We start from the raw sequence: 12391 nt of genomic DNA on the forward strand, positions 1-12391 counted from the left end.
AATCGTTGGTAAGACCTCATCTTGAATATGCAGTACAGTTCTGGGCACCACTCTATAAAAAAGATAATTTGGAACTAGAAAGGGTTCAGAGAAGGGCGACAAAATTGATAAAGGGTATGGAGTCATTAAGTTATGAGGAAAGGTTAGCCAGTTTAGGCATGTTTACTTTAGAAAAGAGGCGTCTAAGGGGAGATATGATTACTATGTACAAATACATTAGGGGTCAATAGAGAGAGCTTTCATGGGAACTTTTTACCCCAAGGACCATACACAGGACACGTGGTCATCTACTAAGGTTAGAGGAGAGGAAATTTCACAACCAGCAAAGGAAGGGGTTCTTTACAGTAAGGGCAGTCAAGATATGGAATTCATTGCCAGGGAAGGTTGTGATGGCAGATTCAATAGATATGTTTAAGAAAGGGTTAGACAAATTTTTAGCGGAAAGGTGTATCCAGGGATACGACCGTTAATTTAAAATGAAGGATAGTAGTGGATATAGGGTAAAAATAGGACTGCAATATTAAGTCTGGGGGGATTTTCACAATTGAAACAGATTGGCGGTTGCTTACTCTGGATTAATTTAAAATATAAGTGCAGGATTGCAGGAGATCCAAAATAGGTTGAACTTGATGGACTGTTGTCTTTTTTCAACCTCATCAACTATGTTACTATGTTACATATTTCTTACGAATCACTAATAGAACATATAAATATTATTTATATATATATATTCTACATTTATATACATGGGACCACCTCTGCTGCAATTATCCAGTTGTCTCCTTTACCCTGGGGTTGGACGAAGCTTCCCCCAGGGGAATGACTTTTCAGCACTCCCTCCCCATAAATATAACCAACTCCCCTGGTTTGATTCAGAAGGGCAGCATTACAGCACAGAACATATAAGTAGAAAAGGTTAGGAAAGCCCTGCTCTTAGCTACCGATTAATGCTCTGTCCATAAAAAAATGTATTGTGTGCGTAGTATTTGAAACTTTCTATTATGGATGCAGGCCATCTTCGTCTCTCATCATTTATTTATATAGCGGCAAGTTAAGGAATGCACTGCTCCTGGCTACCAGGGAATGCTCTGGCAATGTATTGTGTGCATAGAAGTTTTGTTTGAGTTGAATATCAAGGATATAAAGTTGGGCATAACGTGGAGTAACTGCAGTATCTGTTTGCAAGTTTCCTATTAAGTGATGTACAGCACCATGTATTTTAAAGGTGTATGGTCTGTGACCAGATAACTCAGCAATATTAGCTTTAAAAGATGCGAAGGCAAATGCAGAGTTGTAACTGAGGACATTATGGAAATTAATGAGTACGTAATTGGAGAGTATTTGTCATAAACAGTTCTGATAAATATGGTGGAACAACCACATTGGGCAACAAAACCTTTCCTTTGGGACCGTAGTCTGAAAAATGGCCGTTAATCTACTCTATCAAAAAGTGTATGGCACCACAGTTCACACATTGCACATCCATAGGACCCAAAGAGTAGTATTGTGGTGAATATGTCATGTCCAATGCAAGCGGCGAATCAGTTGTTTTTGTTATACGTTGATTGTGACGATGATATTCTTGACTGATAAGGGAGAAGAGGTTTTAATTTCACACCAGGAAAAAAAATAACCTCTTTGCTACATATCAGGATATAATCCCATCAGTCACATTGAGGAGGTGCTTTTCCAACAAATCTAAACTTTTATTTCACAAAGCCCAGAGTTGGAAACACAAATTAGAAGGGCACTCCAGTCCACTAATTCATAATTACAAATTATTGAAATGCCACTTTTAATTCATCATTTAAAAGAACTATACCAGGGTACTTCACGGTGAAATATTAAAAAACATTTTATAGAAAGTAAATAGGAAGATATGTAAAGTGAGAAATCACAGAAAAATATTCATAGTGTCAATCTAAAAGAATTAACCCGTAGTAAGGGCCGGAATGTTGGAAAGAAATGGGGGTAATTATAATTCCTATTCCATTAGTAATCTTCCTTTACACTTTTGATCTAATTAAACAGGATATGTTCTCAACGGAATGGTAGGAATAATCATATATCCCAATTCAAGATCAAAATGTTATACCCCATATCTCTCCTATATCAGTCATACGTTCTTGACTGTAATATCTTTGAACTGCACGCTCTGGGCGACCTGTAAGGGTTCCACCATATCGACGTCCTCGAGAGCGGCCTCTTGGGATGTTTGGTGTAGAAAAAGTGAGGATAACTGAATAATGAAATAACACAGCAATCTGTGATTGAGGTCCCAACAAGATTCGCTGATATATAGTATGTACCTGCATTCCAGACCACCCAGCAGGTCACATGTTCCAGGTCACCCTGCAGGTGCACAGGGAGAGTTCACTAACTGTCACAGTTTCCAGAGGAACCGGCAGCTGCACAGGTGTATTGCCAACCACCACCTTTTCCAGAGGACAATGGTAATGCATTGTTGTAAATGGTGGGCGGACGTTTTGCAAAATAATTCAGAAATTATGCAAGCAATTACAGCGGCAATATTTTTCTGCAATTCTACAGACCAAGACATTTAATTCCCCTGCTCAGACAATGACATCATAGAAATAATACCACTTTCATACTGCCGCCCCTGCAATATCCCGGGTTTATCAAGCCGGGTTTTTGCAGGGTCTCGGAGCGTCCCAGCTCAGAAACACCATTCATACTGCACCTCGGACCCGGGAATTTCCCGGGTTGACCCCATTCATACTGCACAAGTCTGTGCCCTGGCATTTTGTGGGAGTCATCACCAGAGCAGTTTTCATTGGGTGAAAAATGGTGATGTCATTGAAAGGTGACTGTTTTTTTGACGCATAAAGATGATGCAAAAGTGGGTGGTGATTGTTTACCACATTACTTTTCATCATGGCCGACGACTCACTTTTGTGTAGCCCAGAGTTCATGTTTACTAGTGTGTTTTTGCTGTTTTATGCAGCAAATGAGAGTTTGCTGCAGCTGCTGACACTGTGCACTCTTGCACAGTCCCAGTTCAGGAGGAGGAAGGCGAAGTTTATGGCACAACAGAAGAAAACTCGGTGTCTGTATATGCGCAGGAGGATAGCTTTTCTCAGGGCCAGCATTGCCTCAATTTTGAGATTCAGTGCTGCCAGTAACCGAACCATGCGTGCCAGAGAGCGTAGCCACGGAGAAGCTTTCTGGTCTACTGTGGAAGCGTTTGAGGAACAGCAGTGGATGCAACACTTCAGAATGTCACGTGGGACATTTAACTATGTGCTGGACCTTATTACCCCAGCACTTTCCAGGAAGGCCACTAACTTTGGGAAACCTATTCCACCATGTAGGCGCCTTTCTATTGTGTTGTGGTGGTATGCTACCCCTGGAGAATACCGGACAATCTCCTCCTTGTTTGGAGTGGGGATATCCACGGTGTGCACTCTAGTGCATGAAGTCACCACGGCATTGCTGGAAGCCTTGTATCATCGCTTCATCTCCTTACCGCAAGGTCAGCGCATGGATGATACAATTGCAGGATTCCTGAAGCGTGGGTTTCCACAATGTGCTGAAGCCATAGACGGGACACACATCCCCATCATTGCCCCCACAGACAACCATGCAGATTACTACAACCGCAAAGGCTGGCATTCCATCATTCTGCAGGCTGTGGTTGACCACAACTATTGGTAAGCATTTTTTATGGGTTTTTTTATGTGACTGTGCCATGTGTAATGCGTATTGTAAAACATTGCTATATGTATTTTTTTATGTCAGTTTCACAGATGTTTTCATCGGCTGGCCTGGACGTTCACATGACGCCAGAGTTCTAGCAAATTCAGACCTTTACCAAATTGCTGAGGAAAGACAAGATGGCTGGCTGTTCCCTAGAGAGGTAAATATAGGTGAAATGTTGTATGATGTTTTTGTAATTGAAGCTTATATACTATTGTTTGTTATCAATATTGTATGTATTTACTGCCCCTTTTTAAATATAGATGTAACACTTGCAAAATGCATTTTCACCATATAGTACCAAGTGTACTGCGTTATGTGACCAATATTTTTAACATGGTGACGTGAAACTGCATGTTTTTATTTATAGAAATCTACGTTTGTTGATGGTGTGGAGATACCGGTACACATCATTGGGGATGCTGCTTACCCTTTGAGGCGCTGGCTGATGAAGGGGTTCACTCAGCAACATCACTTGTCTCAGGAACAGATCCGGTTTACACATACCCTCAGCTCGGCTCGGATGGTCGTGGAAAATGCTTTTGGGTGCTTGAAAGGACGTTGGCGCTGTCTATTGAAGCGCATTGACATTGACACCAAGCTTGTGCCCCACGTGGTTGCTGCTTGCTGTATTTTACATAACATTTGCGAAATACAAAAAGAGCAATTTCTACCTGAGTGGAATGTGCAGGAATCTGAAATGCCAGTGCTGTCAGTGGACTCCAGTACTTTTGAAGGAGAACGCACCAATACCTCTGCTGAACTTATTAGGACCACCCTCACTGCCAATTTGACCTCACTTGTTTGAATGTACCACACAAATGTAAAATTAAAAAAAACATGTTTATTTCACATATTGTATTTTCTTTTGTACATATTTCCTCATATATCTCTTCACAAAAAAATATAAAATGACACAATATAAAAGTGCTTACTTGCATGTAGAAAAAAATAAAATATATACACTAGTAAACAGAAGACACAAATGTGCCCAAACAGTAAGTGCAAATTTGCTTTTCACGTTATATGTGAAGCTAACGGTGTGATTCCAGATCACACGTAACATACATGATAACAATTAACTGTGAAACATTTGACCATAAAACATGATTATTACAATTGCCTATATTGTGGCATTTCTGGTTGTGGAGTGGTTTGGTTACCCGGTGGGTATTCTATGTTGGGGTTACCCATAGGTTGAGCATGTTGTGTATTCTGTACCGGGTTTGGAGGGTTATTGTTGGCTAACATGGGTTGCCCCCGCTGGTACATAGGATAATGTCCGTCATAATAGTAAGGACTTGGAGGAGGTGCCTGCACCCGTGAGAGGAGTCTGTCCATGAATCCCATAATACACTCACGATTTTCGCGTAACACGCGTTCCTGCATGTTCGTGATTTGCATGAGGAAAGAGTCCTGGAGTTTCCGCTCATTGTCCATGAAACGCTGCAGTTGTGTATTCTCATGTTCCCTCATGGTGCTGTCCATCTCCCGCAGTTGATCCCAGGGCCGGATTTACCGCTAGGCAACCTAGGCACCTGCCTAGGGCCTAGCGGCTCTCGGGGGGCACAGCTGGGGGGGACAGGAGTAATTTTTAAAAAAATGAAAAAAAAAACAAAAATTCGGCCCCTCCCCCGAGTCACGGGCGGGTGCCGCAAGTCGGGGGGGGGGGGGGTGCCGCGAATCGGGTCCCGGCAGCCTCTTCTCCTCTCAGTGTCTCAGTGATAGAGAGAGGAGGAGAGGCTGCCGGGACCCGACGAGCGATCACGTGACTCTTTCTTTCTTTTTTTTTTTTTCTTTACATCTGGACTGACGGAGGAGGAGCAGCGCGCAATAGAAAGGTTAGTAAAACACAGAAGTGGTGATGGTGAAGGGGCACAGAAGTGGTGATGGTGAAGGGGCACAGAGGTAGTGAAGGGGCACAGAAGTGGTGATGGTGATTGGCACAGAAGTGGTGATGGTGAAGGGCACAGAGATGGTGATTGGCACAGAAGTGGTGATGGGCACAGAGGTGGTGATGGTGAAGAGGCACAGAGGTGGTGATGGGCACAGAGGTTGTGATGGTGATTGGCACAGAAGTGGTGATGGTGAAGGGCACAGAGATGGTGATTGGCACATAAGTGGTGATGGTGATTGGCACAGAAGTGGTGATGGTGATTGGCACAGAAGTGGTGATGGTGAAGGGCACAGAGGTGGTAATGGGCACAGAGGTGGTGATGGTGATTGGCACAGAGGTGGTGATGGTGATTGGCACAGAGCTGGGGATGGTGATGGGCACAGAGGTGAGGGGGAAAGGGCACATGTGATATTGTGAAGGGGCAAAAGTGACAATGAAGGGGCACAGTGTGATGATAGAGGGACAAAAGTGACAAGAGCACATACTTGGATTTATGCGTATTATTTTTGCAAACAACTTAAGTAAGTATTTCTGCCCTGACTTCAATATTTATTATGTTGTTTTGACCCAACTACTTAAAAAAACGGGACTGCTTGGTAATTATTTAGGGGTGCCTTTTTCTGCAGCAGGGTGGCCTTGCTCTTTTCACATGTTAGGTACGCCCCCAAAGATGCAAGCCACGCCCTCACCTCCTTTGGCGGCGTGCCGCCGCCGCGCGGCGGCACATGCTTTCATATCTACGTAACTATAGGGGTATATGGTAGGCTGCAAAAATATAGTGCTATGGATTGTTTCAGGGAGGGGGCCCAAAAACAGTATCCTGCCTAGGGCCCTATGAGGTCTAAATCCGGCTCTGGTTGATCCATCATGACAGTTGTCATTGTTTTAGTTGCTTGCTCCATTTTGTTGGGCCTTTTGCGTTTTTTAGGAATATTGTAAACTGTACGTAGAAAAAACACAGTAAAACATACATTAGAATATATAATGTGGCAGAACAAAAAAGCAGTGTTGTAAGCTGATATGTGCTTGAGGCCTCCTCACTCTTGCCCAGTAGTATTGCACTGCAACATATGCGTGTTAATGTTTTAATACTTTGGAGTGTATTATATTGGACTTTTGGGCTTTTTGTTGACATAGTTCTCTTTTTAAAGTTATGTAGATATATTGGTATTTGGTTTGCATTTCGGTTGATATACTTCTCTTTTTTTGCCAGTTATGTTCAAACATTTTTATTTTTTTTTAAAGTTATGTAGATATATTTATTGGTATTTGGCTTGCATTTCGGTTGATATAGTTCTCTGTTTTTGGCACTTTTGTTTATACAGTTCTTTTTTTTCTTTCAATTATGTAGATATATAAGTATGTGTATATAGTTGGTTATTATGTGAGATTATTAAAGATACTTACTGTTGGAGCGTAAACTGGGACCTGGCGTAGACTTTGACACCGGCACTGGTTCTGGCTGCGTTTCTTGCGAAGTATCTGTAACGACTTGCGCAGCAGGGAATGGCTGTGATTCATTCAATTCCTCCCAAGACATGTTGGTGTCATCTGTTGTGGCAGAGCACTCCAGTTCTGGGGTGTCTTTAATAGAATCTTCTATTATTATCGTTGCGGTCTCACTTGTCTGTGTGCTCTCTGGTGGTGTTGGTATAGCCGCATCCACATTGCTAGAAGATGACAGTGCAATTGGATTTGTCAGAGGAGAATTTCCAAAGACCATATTGCACTGGTCATGAAAGGGCCAGTCCATTCTTTCAGCGCCACTTTTGCGCCTGTTGTGGTCATGGACTTTAGTGTACTGCTTCTTCAGGGACTTCAATTTGTTCAGGACTTGTTGCTGTGTCCTCTTTATGCCACGTTGTGTGAGTATTTTGGCGATGTTGTAGTACACTGTGGCATCCTTCACAGTCCCAGTCACTTGCCTTCTAATTTCTTCTTCCCCTCTGACATTCAGCAGCTCACGCACCTCTTCCTCCATCCAGTGTGTCATTATTGCTGTAAATAAACACTGTTTTTGTGAACTAATAAAAGCAATTTTCTCCCTAAAAAAATTTTTCTGCTTCAGCTTGATGTTGAGTACACCATCCACCATCTCTCCTAAAAAGCTTCTACAATCTTCCACGGGCTTCCAACGATGACATCATCCTCCAGAGACAGGCAGACAGCCAATCAGCATGTTTTCTGTGCAACCCGGGGTGAAAAACCCGGGTTGCACCATTCATAGTGCAGGCAACCCAGGTCCGACTCGGGAATTACCCCTCGATAAATCCCGGGTTGAAGACCCGGGTTTTTAGACCCGGGATTTTGGACTTGTACCATTCATACTGCACCAAGACCCGGGTAGTTTGAGCTCGCCCTGGCAAAACCCCGGGATTTTGGTGCAGTATGAATGGGGTATAAGTCACTCAAAAGTCATACTTATGCTATTTATATATAGATAGTGTTTTTTGGGGTGTGCAGCTGCATGTTGACCCTCACACACAAACACCCTTTTTTAATCTAGATTTCACTGAAGGATCCTTTCAAAATTGACAAGTATTGATAAATAGAATAGATTACAATATAAAGAGTTGTTTGGGGTGTACAGCTGCGTGCTGAACCTCACACGCAAACACACATTTATTTTCAAAATGATATCTTTTGTCAAATTCTTAATATATTTCAAACATAGTCAAATCATATATAGCATTCAATCATAGTTAAATCATATAGTTGAAATATGTGCATTTATAGAGTCTTCGCTATTTGAACAGAGTGTAGAAATTTCTTAAGCATCTCACTATATCATTCATGGATGGCTATGCAGCATATATATATATATATATATATATATATATATATATATATATATATATATATATATGTATATATATATATATATATATATATATATATATATATATACACACATATATAAAATGTATATGTATATATAATGTAAAAAAATAATAATGTAGCAGTCATATATATTGCAGACATACTTATAGGACAATAATAGATAATACATGTTGTAACCAGTGTATATGTATGTGGTCAAATATGGATGCCTTTTGTTAAATGGTTATATAATATTTTTCATTATATTAAGTGGACAATATAAGGGTTTGATTATATAATGGGGGCACTATGTAGAGCCACATGTATGCCTCATAAATAATGATTGCCCCCATCAGCAATCAGATGGTATTGCCCAGTATATATAATTATATATTCATATTTTCTTCATAATATAATACAATAATAGTGTCCCCTTAATATAATGAAAAATAAAATTTGCCCTCATAAGTTAATTAATAAATAGTAATTGCCCCCATAATTTATATGTCAATGGTGCTTCCTCTTATGTTCTGGATGGCAAGATAGCTCAAATAACATGAAGGTGAGCAATCTCGACTCTCACAGCCACCTCTATTTTCTGGCTGTTTTTGTGGTGTTTTTTCACGGCAGTGTATCAAACAACAGTTTAGTTAATCTGGATGTTTGTATTTTGATTATGTTAAAAATCGGTATGGCGATTTGTAAAGTGGTGGGTTGTAGAACTGTGGTTTTCAGCCCTTTAACTAGCAGTTTGGCACTTAGTAAATCTGGTGAATTTAATACAGACAGAAAAACTGTTGAAAACTGGCAGTTTCAGAAAACCGTTTAGTAGATTTAGCCCCTGGTCCTTATTGTTTCCCTGGTAAGTTTCCCAATAGGTGGCTATATGAAGAGGTGTATATTATATAACAAAATTTGAATTCAATCTTTGGGAAATATTCAAAAACATGTAAATATCATCATCATCAACATTTATTTATATAGCGCCAGCAACTCCGTAGCACTTTACAATTGGGAACAAACAGTAATAAAACAATACTGGGTAATACAGACAAACAGAGAGGTAAGAGGGCCCTGGTTGCAAGCTTACAATCTATGGGACAATAGGAGTTTGATACACAAGGGTAAGTGCTACATCATGTCGCATATTGGTTCAGCTAGAATGCAAAGGTAAAAAGTATTAAGTGGGCTGTATGATCAGTCACACAACTATATTGGTCAGAGGGTTATTGTCTTGTGTTAGGTGTGCAAAGACTGGTAACAGAGTAACCTAGGTAGATTAAGATGGTAGTTGAGGAATATTATAAACTTGTCTGAAGAGGTGGTTTTTCAGAGAACGCTTGAAAGTTTGATGACTAGAGGAAAATCTGTTAGAGGGAGGGAATTCCACAAAGAGAATGCAGCCTGAAAAAAGTCTTGCAACCGGGAATGGAAGGATGTGATGAGAGTGGAGGAAAGACGCAGATCTTGTGCAGAACGGAGGTGTCGAGATGGGAGATATTTTGAGAAAAGTGAGGAGATGTATGTCGGTGCAATTTTGTTGAGTGCCTTGTATGTTAGTAGAAGAATTTTATATTGGATTTGTTGAAAAACAGGCAACCAATTTAGAGACTGACAGAGTGGCTCAGCAGAGAAAGAACAGTTTGCAAGGAAAATCAATCTAGCCGCTGCGTGCAAAATAGTTTGTAGGGGTTTGAGTCTGATTTTGGGAAGATCAATAAGGAGAGAATTGCAATAGTCAATGTGGGAGATGATGAGTGCATTAATTAAGATTTTTGCAGTGTCTTGCGTGAGATATGTGCGTATTCTGGAAATGTTTTTTAGATGTATGTAACATGATTTAGATATAGAGTTGATGTGAGCAACAAAGGATAGTTTTGGTACTCCAACTGATAAAGGAAGCGGCAACAGAGGTGGATCCAGATAAATTAACACTGAAAGAGCTATTAGATAGGTAGGATGAGAACCAGTATAAGACAGTGCCTTCAAGACTTGGGATTGTAGCATTTGTATGAGGAGACAGTGGTCAACAGTGTCAAATGCAGCAGAGAGATCCAGGAGAATTAGAAGAGAGTAATGGCCTTTAGTCTTTACTGTGATCGAATCATTGACAACCTTGGTCAGTGCAGTCTCTGGAGTGTTGAGAGTGAAAGCCTGAGTGAAGAGAATCCAGTTGTTTGTTTGCTGTAAGAAAGTGTGTGGCAAATCTCTCTCGAGAAGCTTGGAGGGGCACGAGAGCTGAGAGATAGGACAGTAATTTGAGAGAGAGTTTGGGTCATAATTTTATTTTTTCAGAATAAGAGTAATGACTGCGTGCATGAATAGTGATGGAAAGATACAAGTAGCTAAAGAGAGATTACAGATTTTAGTTAGAGGTGGAATGAGCACAGGAGACTAGGAACTACCAATCTGGGAGGATATGGGATCAAGAGGACAGGAGGTAAAGTAGAAAGATAAGAAGAGAGTAGAAACTTCCTGTTCATTTGTGGTATCAAACGAAGAGAGGGTGTCAAAGGGTGTTACAAAGGAATTGAGCTGACTGCTTGTTGAGGGAAGTGATATCATTTCAATTCGGATCTTATCAATCTTGTCCTTGAAATAGGAAGCAAGATCCTGGGCACTAATGGTAGTCGGTGGTTTTGGGGTGGGAGGGTTTAGAAGAGATTTAAATGTGTTAGAAAGGCATTTGCGGTTAGAAGCCTGAGCATAGATGAGAGATTGGAATATGTTTGTTTTGCAGTGTCCAGAGCATTTCGATAGATGTGGTAGATAGAAGTATATGTGATGAAATCATTAGAGGTACAAGATTTATGCCAGTGATGTTCTGCATTACGAGAAAGTTTTTGTAGATTTCGTGTCACTTTAGTGTGCCACAGTTGACAACAAAGTCGACTCGGAATATGAAGAGTTGCTGAAGGTACATTATCAAGGGTAGTTGCTAGGGTATGGTGAAAATGAGGTACTGCCCTATCAGGGGAGGAGAATGTAAAAATTGGGGAGAGAAGGTGTTGAAGAGAGGTGAAACACTGTTGAAAATCAATAGAGTTAATATTCCTGCAGGTATGAGGAGGCTTGGAAGATGTTGACAGCAAGGAGGTTAAAGAACTTGGGGTGAGCTAGTAGCTAATAAGGTGATGATCCCATAGGGTGAAAGGAGTGTTAAGGAAATCAGAAACTGATCAATATGACAGGAGAAACAGGATGGATATTGAAATTAATCACTACTGAATAGATTTAAAATTGTAAGAAACAGTTGTAAAGATACAGGAACAATCAAATTTTAATACACTATTTTCCTTGAGCACATCTTTTCTATATCTGATTTTATTTAGCTGTTCTTAGGGAATGTTTCTGCACAGTAATGAGCGTAAAGTACATTTTTTTAATGAATAAAAAATGTATTTTTTAATATATATCTGTAATGCACTGCGTCTTATACTATAATGGAAGAAATCGTATTTGCCCTATAGAATCTGTAACTACAAGTGTAAAGTGATAGCACTTCCTATACTTGAGAAATAGTGGCTTACCTTCTTACAAAGTTAAAGCAATTTGGGATCAAGTATAAAGATAACGCTAGTGTATTTATTTACTACTTCGGTTTTGTTTTCTTCCTCAATTAGAAATAACATAGTTATTTGTAAACAAACCTAATAAATAAAAGATTCCTGGGGAACAAATCTCCTTTAATTACTAGATACAATCTAAATCATACATGACAACTTTTGAGATCTCCAGTCAGTTTGGCCTATTAGAGCAGGGGGCGGGGCTGTAATGACATGTTAACCGCATCACTAAGACCCAAGGGCAGATCTAGAAAATTGCTATACCCGGGGCGATTTAGGTCCCGCCCCCTTTCTGCCATCAAAAGCTGCTGGCGGCTGCACACTATGTGCAGGTCCGCTCGGCAGTGACAGTGTGCTGCCCAGCTGCTCTGATTGTGTTTAAAACACAATC

The sequence above is a fragment of the Mixophyes fleayi genome, chromosome 5 (assembly GCF_038048845.1).
Source record: "Mixophyes fleayi isolate aMixFle1 chromosome 5, aMixFle1.hap1, whole genome shotgun sequence".
NCBI classification, from domain to species: Eukaryota; Metazoa; Chordata; class Amphibia; order Anura; family Limnodynastidae; genus Mixophyes; species Mixophyes fleayi.